The 13730-nt window shown below is 46.1% G+C and overlaps 1 non-coding gene across 1 annotated transcript; it reads right to left on the reverse strand.

Annotated features, from left to right (window-relative positions):
• Positions 1–12136: 12136 nt before the first annotated feature.
• TRNAS-UGA (transfer RNA serine (anticodon UGA)) lies at positions 12137–12209 on the reverse strand. The gene has a single exon. It is a non-coding gene; the product is annotated as a tRNA-Ser (tRNA).
• Positions 12210–13730: the final 1521 nt, after the last annotated feature.

A 13730-nucleotide genomic window follows, 5' to 3' on the forward strand; every position in this document is an offset into this window, starting at 1 on the left:
GCAGCATAATGCTGACCGATGAACAGCTGCCAAGTCTCAACATTGATCTGGCGGCGCTTTAGGAATGTGTGAGGAGTGGTGGCGTGGGGGGGGGGGGTATGCCACTTGATTTCGGGGGGGGGGGCCCGGGCCCCCCCGGGCCCCTCAATGGGTACGTGCCTGTATATATATATATATATATATATATATATATATATGTGTGTGTGTGTGTGTGTGTGTGTGTGTGTGTGTGTGTGTGTGTGTGTGTGTGTCTGTTTATATGTGTGTGTGCGTGTGTGTGTGTGTGTAAACTTGTAAACACAGGCTTACTAACTAACTTACCAATAATGATGTCAGTGCGCATAGGCAAACACGCACGCATCACACTCGATGACCGTGGACACTCGCTGCCAAAACACAGGCGTGAGGAACCGCGGCAGCAGCAGCGAGCGAAGTGACCTTCGTTCTGTCTATCGCCTTAACGCAAAGTGAGCGCCGAAAACGCAGCACGCGAAAAGTTACGAGCCGTCGGCCCACCTAGACTGCAGTGCCCCAAAGCTTTCAAGGTCCACACGACAGCGCGCGCTGCTGCCGAAGTACAAGGCTTCCCCTGCCTCCGCAAACCCCGCCCCCCCTCCCCACCCCCGTTTACTTGCATGCTACAGAACACTGCGCGCTTCCTCCCCGCTTTCCCCTCTTGCGCACGCGAGATTGAGCCGTGATCGTTGGCTCACTCTCGCACGCTTTCACTCGCACGTACAGAATGCGGTGCGTGGCGGTAGTGTTATCGCCTTTGGAGTTTATACTGGAAATCACGGCGACGGCGATGACTGCGCAAAAATGCACCTGGAGTGTTCATATAATTTCTATCGCAATATTAAGTGAAAGAGCCTGGAAATGCTTCGATGAGTTATGTTTGTATTAAACAGACATAACCTATTTATCAATACACATAGGGCCCCGGGGGCCCGAAAAATTAGTTTAATTTGCATTTATTTCTTGCAACTATATGAAATCGCAAGGTGATACAGGGACAAAAAGCAATGAGTGCTCCACAGACGTCCCGGATCCCGCCCAGTAGCAGCAGTACAGCGCACATGAACAGTGCTCATTTGCGACCAACAATTTTATTTATTAAACAAAAGAAGTGTACTCGGTGTTTGACTTCGCAGCATAAACGTATCGCTAGTCTAGGTAATAGCATTGTCGAGGTTATACGCAACGAAGTATAATCAACGTAAGTTACTTGCAATATTCACAGGAACGACAGCAGATGTGTGGGACTTTAGAGAATGACAACCCGATTTCCAGTGAAGCTGTTTCTCTCGAGGAACAAACGTTTCAGTTTCTATTAATTATATCGCATACGTTAAAAAGGTGCCAGTATATATATATATATATATATATATATATATATACACTCGTAGTAGTGACGGTGAATAATACAGTGGGAAAACTGCGGATGACGAAACTAACTTTTTTATTGGGCGAACTTCTGCCCACAAGAGCAAGTTACACTCAAAACACAGCGATAGCGGCGAAAACAGTCGATGATCGTCGAAACCTGATCTGCCGGTCAGGCATGGTCAAGCGCGTCGGCTTTTATACATGAGCCATCGAAGGTTCCAGACTAATTGCTGGTGCCCGCGTGTCAGAACATCAGGTCGATAATGATGGCCTCCTATTATGGCTCACACGGACACTGGGGTATTGGCCAAGAATTGTGCGCTGACACGCCTACTTAATCATTTGAAGCACTGCATATTCGATTGAAACAAGAAAAAAAGGCATACAAAAACGTCAGACGAGTCCTGTGTAAGTTTAATGGAGTAACACGGCAGCGTAATCTCGTGATAAGTACTTCTGGTTGTCTTGATGAACCCCCCCCCCCCCCCAACCACAGGATTTTCCACGGAAATTTTAGGTGCTGAAATTCTGTCCATGTTATTATTGATTCAGTGACGTCTCTATGAATTGAATATTTTCGATATAATATTGCTGTTATGTGCGCCACTACTAGAAGAACCGGCGTTATATGTCCACTCAGGCATGCTCGCGCTAATGAGTGTGCCATTTCATTTAAATGTAATCCACAGTGACTTGGTACCTATACTAGTTTTAGAGAATTCAACTGTGAAGGAACTAATGTTAGAAACGTGTTTAGATTTGACGAATTGCATGAAGCTGTAAGCGATGTACAAACAGAAGGGAAACGTGTTATAGACCGTTTTTTCGTAGGCGCCGCCATATTGTGAGCTCAGTGGCGCCGCCTATGAGCAGCGCCATACTGGCTTGGGTGAAAGCGGTCCTTTGCATGGCAGGTATACGCTCGGCGGTCGGTTCTGGCGTTTGTTTTCGCGGTCGCGCACTCTGTTTAGCATGACGTGCGTATCCTACGTGGTAAACGGTTCTGTGAGACGTGCTGAAGTGGTTTAAGGCGTTATGGCCGGAATTTCTGCTGGCGTTGAGGTGGACGGAACACGCAGCGCGAGGTGTGCGCGCATATTCGAGCCTACAATCTAGCCTCGGAGATCATTTGTGTATTTCTGAATGTTCTAGTCATTAATGTGACCTTATTGCAGTATTATGCTCTAATTCTAAGCTGCGGTTTAGGAGCCATGAAACATACGCGACGATCGTAACAGCGTGGGTACCGTTCTGCTACGATAGGAGCTGTGATGTTATACTTTGACAAGCGTTCAAACTGTTCGCTGCAGGTTACATTGCGTGACTACTTGGTTCGATGGATGAGGTTTCCACCCATCAATAAAATAGTTTTGCCAAGTAATAGCAGCATACCTTACAGTCTGAATTAGGCTTGTCCAGCAAAGGGACTGTTTACGAACTGCGCGAGCGTCCTAAGCAGTGGTAGGTGCTGGATCACATATATCTTTGTTCTATATACCGCATGGTCCAAGCATACGGCACCAGCGGTTATATATTTATAAACGTTGTGCGGCGTGACTATGCGAGGTCCTATTGCGGCGTTAGCCCGTTTTCTCTTGCTCTTGAAAGATGATGATAACCGATTTTTCTTCGGTTGTGTTCATTCCGTTCTCTACGATGCACTCACGCGTATTACAGAAATTTTGTCCTCAAAAATAGGCATCGCATTCTTTTTATGCGATCCCTCTCATATATTATGGCTGCATGCAGGCCAAAAAGGCAACGCCGAAGCGCACAGCTTACATATGTATCGTGCTAGTTCACCAACCGCAGTGATCAGTGTGCTGAGCAGCGCCATCGGCCTCATGCAGGAAGGCTAGCGTAGACATATGGTAATTTGAAGCCTACTAGACCAGAAATGCGCGAGAACGATGTCGGCGCATCACAAATATTTGATAGCGCCTGCAGCTTAGATGTTTCGTGGTTGCCTTAGGTTGGCCGTGCACGAGCATGCGCTCTTATGCTTTATGTTTTACTCCCTACGCCAAGCGATCAGATAGTGAGCAGATTTACCATTCCATGCTGCTAATACAGAGACACCGCTTTCCTTTGTTGAATTAAAACCGATATAAGCAAAATAATTCACAGCACATACACACACCGCGACTGATAATGTGCGTACACCAAGGCTGATAAAACGCGTCACATTTTTGCGCCCCCAAGAGATATTTCCGCCTACTGTAGTTACCGATGCACAGGAAGGCTTCCCTGACGACCTCATGTGAACGGACATGGAGTAAATTTCACAAAGTACCATCGAAAACAACTCGAAATCGTTCCGCAGCACGCGACAGCAATACTTTCAAGCAGCGCCGCGCCGGATCGCCCAATCCAGAGAGGAGGAAAGGCCCTCCGCGCGCCCTATCCTCTTCGCCCGATGAAACGGTCTATAAGAAGCGCACTTACTGCGTTCGAAGGGAACTTCCGGAGCGCTAAAATCATTGCTTCAAGCTCCACATCAAAAACAGGAATGAAATCTTGCAGTCCCAAAGGGAATGAACAGCAAGCGAAAGCGAGGAAATGCCTACCCCCGCCTTTTCGTTGTTCACTGAATCGTCTGTAGCTATTATGTTGTTAGTGTGTACGTGTTCTAGGTAATCTTGCAGCAACTTATTAAGAACGACACTGATTGCAACTGAGGGTTTCACGGGAAATTGTCATCAAATGCTATCTGAATATTGTGATTCGATTCAGTTGGTCGAATTACCTCTGGAATGTTCACATTTAGACAATCTAAATGTTTTTGTACACATACAATCTGTGGAGTGCGGTAAAGAGGCCAATTAGCAAGCAAAAAGGAATTTGGATCATTAATAAAGGCGTATTCAAATCGTCTAAGTGGCAAGCTGTAAATTCTCAGAAATGTTTGAATTGTGAGGATGCGAAATCCGCAGGGCAATGTTGGTAGGCGCGCTTCTTGACAGATAACATTATCAGCCACAAATCTACCCAGTCCCACACACAGCCGCAGGGCTTCACGCTCCAAAAGAACCACAGGATTTGTTTTGTAAGCAGGGCCGCCTGACAACAATACACACACGAATTACAACATTGGGCGCATATAAGTTTTTTAAATCGTTAGGGAATCTCTACTAAGTCCACATTGTCGGTTACTCATTCAGCGGCGCTTACCTGAAGCACGTTGTGCCTTAGACGCTAGACTTTGTATGTGTGGACTCCAGTTGTTTTCTGCCATACATAATTTCCAAATATTTTAGAGACTCAACCTGGGAAATGGGTTATTTTTTATAAGATATAGAATTTGAAATCGAATCCATAAACGGCAACTCTAGGAAGCCTAATCAGTCTCACTCCAGAAAATATTGCAGGCGGACTGACCATCTGACTGACCACCTTAAAAGTGTACAGCCTGCACTATTTCCTCAAGTCAGATATGAGCTGTCCTAACTGAAAAATTATCAGCAGATATAGTTAGAAGCCATAAATTCTCATGGTACACCTACCAGGTAATGTAATCCAACTGAAGGGTGTAGCTATTTCAGCGAGTTATTAAATCTTGACTTCCCGTACGTAGCAGACGAAAAACAAAGACGACAATTGCAGAGCGAAGAGGAGACAAAGGTCCCAGCGGTTCATATGTCTCCTCTTCTCCTTTTAATCGCTTTGTTCATTGTGACTTAGGCATATATGAAGTCGAGATATGCCAGCTCATGCATGTTATCATAACAAGGAATCCTTAAATTCCGACAATGCAATGACGATCGATGCACCCCAAAAAGTAAATATTCAGGCCAACTACAAACATCGCATAGGTGACAATATATTTTTACAACATAGAAAAAATGGAAGGTCTCGCCGTAATTAGGTAAAAGCGCCGTACGAGTTACCGCAGATCCCTACGAAAAAATGAAATCAGAAATGTCCGCTTCAACGGAACGCTGCGGCATCCGTCGAATTCTCTGGAGGCGCGTCATCGGAAAAATTGCGCGAGGGCAGCCAGGATTCCAGCTCGGCGATTGCAGAGCCGATTTTATGGAAGCCTATAACATCCGAACGAACAGCCCGGACGTCCTTGTACTGCTTGAAAAGTATCTTCGAAAACTGCTCCGCCACAGTCAGAATGGCGGCGGAGTGCTCGCCCTCGCGGAACTGCAACTGCCCGCACGTATGTTGAAGGTCTCGTGGTGCTCGACGTGGGACAGGGCAGGGCGTCGAAGGCGATGACGGCGGGGTTCTCGAATCCACGCGCGGAGCCAGCCACGCAAAAGCTGTGGGTGCACTCGAAGCGAGACGCGTCGCCCTTGCGCCAAGCCCCACCGCTGGAACAGGGGCTAGGACTGCGAGGTGCCCGTGCGATGGTCAGACGGTGGGCGGAGGCTTCGACAACGCGGCGCTGGTGTGGAGATCGCCCGGGATGACACGCTGTACCGGCTGCGAGCTCGTTCCGCCTCCTGTGAACCGTCGCGTTGGTTGCTGAAGCTGGAGTGAGAAGCCACGCCGAGATTGCACCAGCAGATCCGCGACCAGAATTTCTTGGGTTGACTCCTTGGTGGTGCTTTCCGCTGAAACATTAAGATTTTGCAATAAATCGGAATATTTGCATCACTGCGCCTAAAAAGTTCGTCACAGTTTGTTTGTCCTCTTCTATGATATTTTTCTATCGCATAATTACTTTCAATACTAAATGCTCAAATAACAATGATGTATTAAGTGAAATTTATATTTTCTTAATTAATATTTCATTAAAGGCCTAATCGAATAACATGCATTTAGCTCCTGGGCGGTTACACAAAATAAATTTCATTAAGCTAGAAGTGTTCACAAGAGCAAATGTCACCCAAACGTGATTTTCGACGTTTTACGAAGCAGAAACAACCTGCCAATGCCAAACAACCAGTTACAACCAAAAGGTATCTCCTTCCTTCCGCTGCTGATTACAGTCAGTAGAACAAGGCTGGCACAATGAGAACACGTCCACACGAGGTGAGCGCAGTGTCGCATGTGTTCTCTTTGTGTTTGGCCTTCTGCTGCGCATGAAAAACATTTATCCAAGTTTCAACATGCCAGCTTAACAGGTTAAAGGAGCCTGCGCACCCAATGTACGAAGGACATGCACGTTTCTTTTGGGATTAGCGCTACGTGAGAAGACGTATTCGAAATAGCCCTAAAACTGCTTGGCGCGACAATTGCCGCGGGCTTTGGTGTACGCGGTGCCACCGACACGAGTGCGACCTCTCGTCAGAGCACTGCATGAAGGATACTTTTAAACTATCTCTCTCAGAAATGCTAAAGTTTGGCTGAGAGAACATGTCAGAATATTCACCTGTCTGCTGTTCCGTTATAGACGCGAGAGCAAGCGCCTCCGGGCAAATGGAACGCCGACTCGTGGCGGCCGCCAGAAGGGAAGACCCCGGGATGCATGCCGCGTTTCGTCCACCCACGAGAAGGTTGAAACCGAGGGTCGCCGTGTGCGGACACCGTCGCTGATGCCTGAACGCGGCCGCAGGCGTCGTCTTGTTGAGCAACGTGGCGAAATCCGTGGCCAGTCGTCTTTGCATCCTGGTGCGAAGTCGTGGCGTCGGACTGAGGCCGTTGCATCTTGATTGGCAGGAGGCGTCGCAAGAGTATCGCTCGAGGGAAAAGCAGGAGTTCCCGCTGGTCGGCGTCCAAGAAACCTCGCCGGATTATTTAGATGAAGTACTGCGGGACCAAAGCGCCTAGTAGCTCCCACAGAATGGAGGCGGGTGCGCAATGCACGAGGCAGGCTGCGTTCTTCTTTTTCTTCTACTCACGCGCATAGAACGCATTCGAGGATGTTATATAAGGCGTCGCTGCCTACCGCAGCGCCATGAGAAGGCGCGCGCTTGAAGTCGCCCAAGGTGGAGGAAAAAGAGGATGGAATAAAGGCAGAGAATGAGTAATGCCTCCATTGCTGTCGTACTGAGTAATATGCTCGATATAACAGAGGAAATATCTTCTGAACACTCCAGAGAATGATTATTATTATTATTATTATTATTATTATTATTATTATTATTATTAATATTATTACACTTTGCCTTTTGATGTACGATTATTGTAAGATGGCAACAATAAATATTATTATTATTATTATTATTATTATTATTATTATTATTATTATTATTATTATTATTATTATTATTCGATGTGGGAACGCATATGCATTGCACAGAGATGGAAATTTAATCGAGAGGCGCCGGACGCCTGCCTACTCTTCAGGAAGGAGGGAATATAAAAAGAATTTCAAAATGAAAAAGAAATCAAGTTGAGGGGAAAATTGTAGCGGTTTCGGGGATATTTTTTAGTTATTCATAGATTGTTTTTATTCATTTCTTCATGAGAATTTTCACTTTCTTCAGGAGTAGCTGCAAATTTCCCTAACACCACCTGAATCTCGGCTGATCTCTCACACTGGGCGTGCGCCATAACCGTAGGAACACAAAACGAAAGCAGAGAAACAGCAAGATGACCGGCCACACGGACTAAAGTAAAACAACGGCAAAGTGTAGAGTGTCCCAGTATGAACCGAACAGTAATGCAGGCGCTCCGTTGAACAGCAGCCTAGAAGACATGTTCGAACAGGTCTTCTTTTGCACCTACGCAGTACTGTGTCCGCTTTATCACACCTTCAGTGGGTTTCTTGATGACCGACGCTGGAACTCTACGGCAGACATCTGTTGTCCTTGCCTTGAACTAATCTGACATCTGTCTCGATCATGTAAGTACGATCTTTCGCGTAACCCCAAAGAAAGAAATCGAGTTGAGAGAAATCAGGTCAGAAGCGAGTCAGGGACTCGCTTCTGCGTAGCGCTGCTCTAGAAAAGCAAATCCTGGCTGTCCGGCGTGCCCGCGATCGGGCCGGTGGGCTAGACCTGCCGGTTCCGACGCGGGACTATAGCCGGGTGCGCGACGAGTTCGCGTCCTCGCCGGACCTGCAATAAAGTTTCTTCCCTCACTCAAGTCAGGTGACCTAGCCGGCCAATTTACAGGCCTGTGCCTTCCAATCTATTGCGCATGAAATATCGCATCCAGCCAGTTTCGTGCTCGGCTGCTGCGGTGTGTGGGCGCCCCATCTCGCTGATACCACAGAAGTGGAAGACGTGACGTACAGCGGGATTTCGATAAAAAACTCGTCCACCACTCCTTCAAGGGTTTCGTTCAGGTAACGCTGTCCATTCACTGTGTGATCAAAGTAGATGGGACCGATTATAGCACCGGCGTAAATTACGAAACACACATTGAGGGACCACTGGTACTGGTGCCGATTGCGCTTTACCCAGTGTAGATTGGAGTCCCTCCAATAGTGTGCATTATGCAAATTTACCTAGGTGTTTCTGCGAAAACTGGCTTCATCTGTGCACATGATGTTGCGCAAAGAGCCCGATGACTCATCGGCTTTAGTGAGGACACAATTCGAGAAATCTAGACGAATATACTGGTCCATATCTTCTAAACATTGGTGCTGTTTAAGGTGGTACGGGTGAAACGCCAAGTCATTTAATATCTTCCAAACTGACGACTTGGAAATTGGTACCTGGGCGGCCACGTCCCGCACGCTAGCATGAGGGTTTGAGGCAATAAATGGAACACCCGTGCATATTCTAGGACTCAAAGATGGACTCCTCCGCCGCTGTTTCTTGAAGCTGCCGGTTCGCCAGAGGTTTTCATAATTTCTGATGATAGTCGATGCGTTTGGTCTACCGCCTCACTTCCATGACACACACACACACACACACACACACACACACACACACACACACACACACACACACACATATATATATATATATATATGCGGCCTTCCTCTTGTTGCAATTTGCAGATCCCAAAGCAAGGATCATGTATGAAAGACATGGCGAATTGGACGAAAACAAAACGCATCTTTAAGCCCTCTGCACTGCCGTTGTCGATTCACTTTTGTGGCGATATGTTTTGTTGAAAAAGAAGAAACAAACATCCGTGCACTTTATCTACGCTAAGACAACAGCTATCACAGCTTGTTTCTAACCAACGCCAAACGCGAGGCAATAGCTCGATCATGATGTTTTTTTCTTTATTTCCTTTGTTTCGTTCTGGATAACTCAAAGGGAGCCTGTTCGAGGGCGCTGGTTTATGATCCGGGTGGGAGGGCGGTCATGTGGTATTCCCCATATTTTGCAGGGTTTATTTATCAGTCGGAAAAATTCAGTACGCGCCTAGTACGTCGCTGAAAACACCGCAGTTAGATGTCCCTTGGCTGCGCCTACAAATGCTCATTGACGCTTTGATAATTAAGATACGTCTCGAGTTGGACAATTAATTACAATTACGTCATTAAATCTCAGTAACGAAAATATTACTGGCAGCTACTTCATGGTACTGGAAACAATATGCACTAGGTTTTCTTCGAGTATAACGCATTGCTCTTTTTTAAAATCTTGGTGCATGATAGTTAATAGGGACACCCTGTATATATTTATTAACTTTGCGTGCAACTGACGATGATTTCATCCCTAACAAATGGTGTAAATTATTAGAAATGTTTTTTTTTTTCATGAGTCGTTAGCATCGCTTAGTGGAAAGAGAAGCAATACTGAGACACACAACATTCACGTGCATTTCACACGCCATTGATAAAAGACTCTGCCGAAGGCGTTGCTGAAGACTATAGGTTTCTTTCGTGGTCAAAAAAGCACGCAAAGCAATTTCAAGGGTGGCGAACAAACAACAAAATATTCATTCTCTAGGCATAGGCTATCCAGAGCATTAGAAATAATTTTTAGTTGGCTAGCACTATCCCTTTCAAAAACATAATAAACTTTGTCCTGTGTGTATATTGAAATATATCGTGTATGTGCATGGTATTTACAGTGGAAATTTAAAACAATGTTGAAGTGAGAAAATACGGATGAGGCAGCCGCCGCTAGCGCTACTAATGCGTATGTCCTCCTATTGTCAGGATTTGCAGAAATAAAGCGAAAGTATGAATTAAAAGCCATGCACGTCCGCGCCAACAATGATGCAGTAAGCTATTAGCCCCAGTAAAATTTCAAGTGAAATGGTCGAGGAAAGTTAAAAGAAACCTCAAATGTTGTGGGTGACAAAGCTCTGGTAATGGCATTTTAGGTGTGTGTATGTGGGGGGGGGGGGGCTTCAGTATCCCCCGGAGGGTGCTCAGCCCCCCCCCCCCCCCCCGGAGAACTCCGGAGGGGGCTCGGGTCCAGGAGCCCCCCCCTTCGTAGTCGGCGCCTATGCAAGTCGCCATGGAGTCTGGTGGCGTCGAAAAGCAAAACCACTCTGGGTGGTCGTGCTTGGTCCGCAGTGTACGACACATGAAAAGATCAGCTGTACGTAAAATGACACCAGTGTCAGTGTGCATTGAAGATTGTGGTTTTGGCAACTGAATTGAAGATTGTGGTTTATTACAGCATGCGGCACCACAGTCGATGTTGAATCTTTAAAACATGGTGCATATATACTCACGTTGACGAATGACCACAGACAAAGCGATCCTGTAAGATTTTAAGAAGTGTCTAAACTTGCAAAAAAATAAAAAATAAATTATTGTACATGGCGCATCTGTGAGACACATCGTTCTTGTGGCGTTGTAAGTACAATACGAAGTCATAATTTTTAAGGATGTTTTTAATTTCGCTAGTGGCAGGGAGTATAATTCTTGTATAATTCTAGTATAATTCTAAGAACAAAAGCCCGAATAAAACATGAAAAGGGGGAGTGATTCCACTGTCACTGTGTTTTGTACAAGGTCAGCATTGTTAGTCCGTGCTATGTATTTAACGTATGGTTGCTTGGTAGACTTGGATGATTAGTTAAACGTGAAAATGGTTTGTTGGGCTAGTTGGTAGATGGCCCTAGTCGCAGAATGCCAGCAAACGTGAAAAAGGAGAAAGTCGAGAGGATGATGGCTGAACAAACAACTTGTCTTCATTCTTGAAAACAACTACCCCAAAGCCGCACTAAACATGCCCAAGGCACAACATATCATAATAACGGTAATCACATTATCTATGCAGGGCAACACGGCTAAAGATATTAGAGCTCATTCTTGGTTAGGATCACCGATGTCGCGCTTACACACTTTTCGGGGCCAAGTTTAGAAATGCGATAGGCTTCTGTCAACTCTCTTTCCTGCTGCGTCCTCGCCTTCCCCCCGACTGACATGTTGCTGAAGATGGGAGTGCATCCGTGCTGCTTACAATGTTGCGGAAGGTTGCCGCCCGAGCTTGTAGGCACACGGGACACGAGGGGCAGCTGTAGCTCTCCCATGTTCAGTTTGCCGCCACGTTTACGTAAAGCTTTAAGCCCTCCAAATAATTTTCGAAGTCGGCAAGCAGTCGGTACGTGTCTGCGTTAGAAGCACAGCGTCTGCCGCTGTCCAAAACTGCACGTAGTCGAAACAAAGGGTGAACAAAGGCACGGAAGAAAAATCCTTGGAACACGAGACACCTTATTATGCTGCTCATTTGGTTTTGATCCGCACGCTCAGGGTGCCCGGTCTCACTATGACATAAGGAAAAAAGAGCCCTCTAGCTACAAATCAGTGAGTGTATATATATATATATATATATATATATATATATATATATATATATATATATATATATAGTAATATCATAAGAAGCTAACAAACCATGACACCAAGGACAACATAGAGGAAATTACTTGTGCTTAATAAAGGAAATAAAGAAACGATAAATTAATGGAAATTAAATTGGATGAAGAAACAACTTGCCGCAGGTGGGAACCGAACCCACAACCTTCGCATTTCACGTGCGATGCTCTACCAATTGAGCTGCCACGGCGCCGCTTCCCATGCACTTTCTTGGGTATTTATGTCTCCTAGTAGAACCCTGGGAGTGTTAGCCAGCGCCACCACTCACAGACCTTGGCGGCGGACGTGGAACGTCCTTTTTGCCGCAGGCGTCACGAGAACGTGATCTTTTTGGGTGAAGGCAACTGGTCAATAAACCCACATATGCTACCTGAAGGCATCAATGTTGCCGGTTTCGAGATAGCTCAATTGGTATCATTGTTTGTTGGCTTCTTATGATATGACTAATAAAAATCGGGCCCCTTGGTTAACCCCCTTTCTTCTCGTTTATATACATACATATATATATATATATATGGGCGCTTGCAGGTTGAGGATGCACGTTCGAGAAAAACGATGCTTTATCCCTACGGTTCGAAAAGGGTCCGGCCTTCGTCAGCGTCGGTCAGCCGCCGAAATGTACTGAATAAAGCAGTGTTTTTTTCGTACGTGCATCCTCAACGTACAAGTGCCTCTTCGACTATCGGATCCCGGCAGACTCTCATTTTGTATAGGAATATATTGTAATGGAGACAGATAAGCAAACAACAAACGCACCTCATCAGTTCTGCTGAAAGTCTCTTTTCTTAAGGCGATACAAATGCACAAAAAATTGTTTCTCCTGCGTTGGTCCACACCGGTATCACTAGCCGGTTACCGTACAGGCCACGTGTTCTCACTCAGTGTCTCGGCGATCAGGAAAGGACAGTCCAACTTTGCGTACAACTTCTTGCATGGTGACTGTGCGTATTGCTCTACCCACAACTCGTCCCAGACCTGCTATTACGGCGCTGGTCGGTGCCAGCGGCCATAGTACCGTTTCTGGGCTTTTGCGCGTCGGGGGCCCTTTTGCGTACCTCAGCCCGAATGTTGAGGCAGATGGTTTGTCTTTTAGTGGTACGTCCATCTTTTACATGTGTGTCCAAGTTTTTGACGGCGGTCAATTTTGTAATGTGTCGGTAGAGATCTTCATAAGGTGAAGTTCAAAAGAAGATTGAAACGTCGCATTAATTGCGTATGCAGGTGCTGCTACCAGGTGTTCATCCCAGTCCGTTTCGGTTTCTTGTTCCTCCATTAAGCGATGAGTCGGGCCTGTAGGGTCGGGTTGTGACACTCAGTTAATCCATTCGCTTGAGGATGCTATGCTAAAGTGAAGTAGTATTCCACGCCAGCATTCAGGAAGTAAGTTCAAAGTTCACGACTGCGGTTAAAGGGCACTCTGTCTGGAACCACGTTTCTTGAGCAGACCGTGTTTCCATTGAAAGCGGTCCTGCAGAAATTTATGACCAAGTTAGCAGCGAGAGAAGGCACTGCAATGACTTCCACAAACTTCGATAAGCAGTCCACTGCGACTAACACGTCCCGCTTCCCTCCTGCTGTAGTTGGTAATTGGTCGACGTGATCACTCCCGTTTTGTTAAATTAAATTAAGTTATAGGGTTCTATGTGCCAAACCACTTTCTGATTATGAGGCACGCCGTAGTGGGAGACTCCGGAAATTTAAACCACCTGGG

This window comes from Dermacentor andersoni, unplaced genomic scaffold, assembly GCF_023375885.2.
Source record: "Dermacentor andersoni unplaced genomic scaffold, qqDerAnde1_hic_scaffold ctg00000042.1, whole genome shotgun sequence".
In the NCBI taxonomy this organism is placed as follows: Eukaryota; Metazoa; Arthropoda; class Arachnida; order Ixodida; family Ixodidae; genus Dermacentor; species Dermacentor andersoni.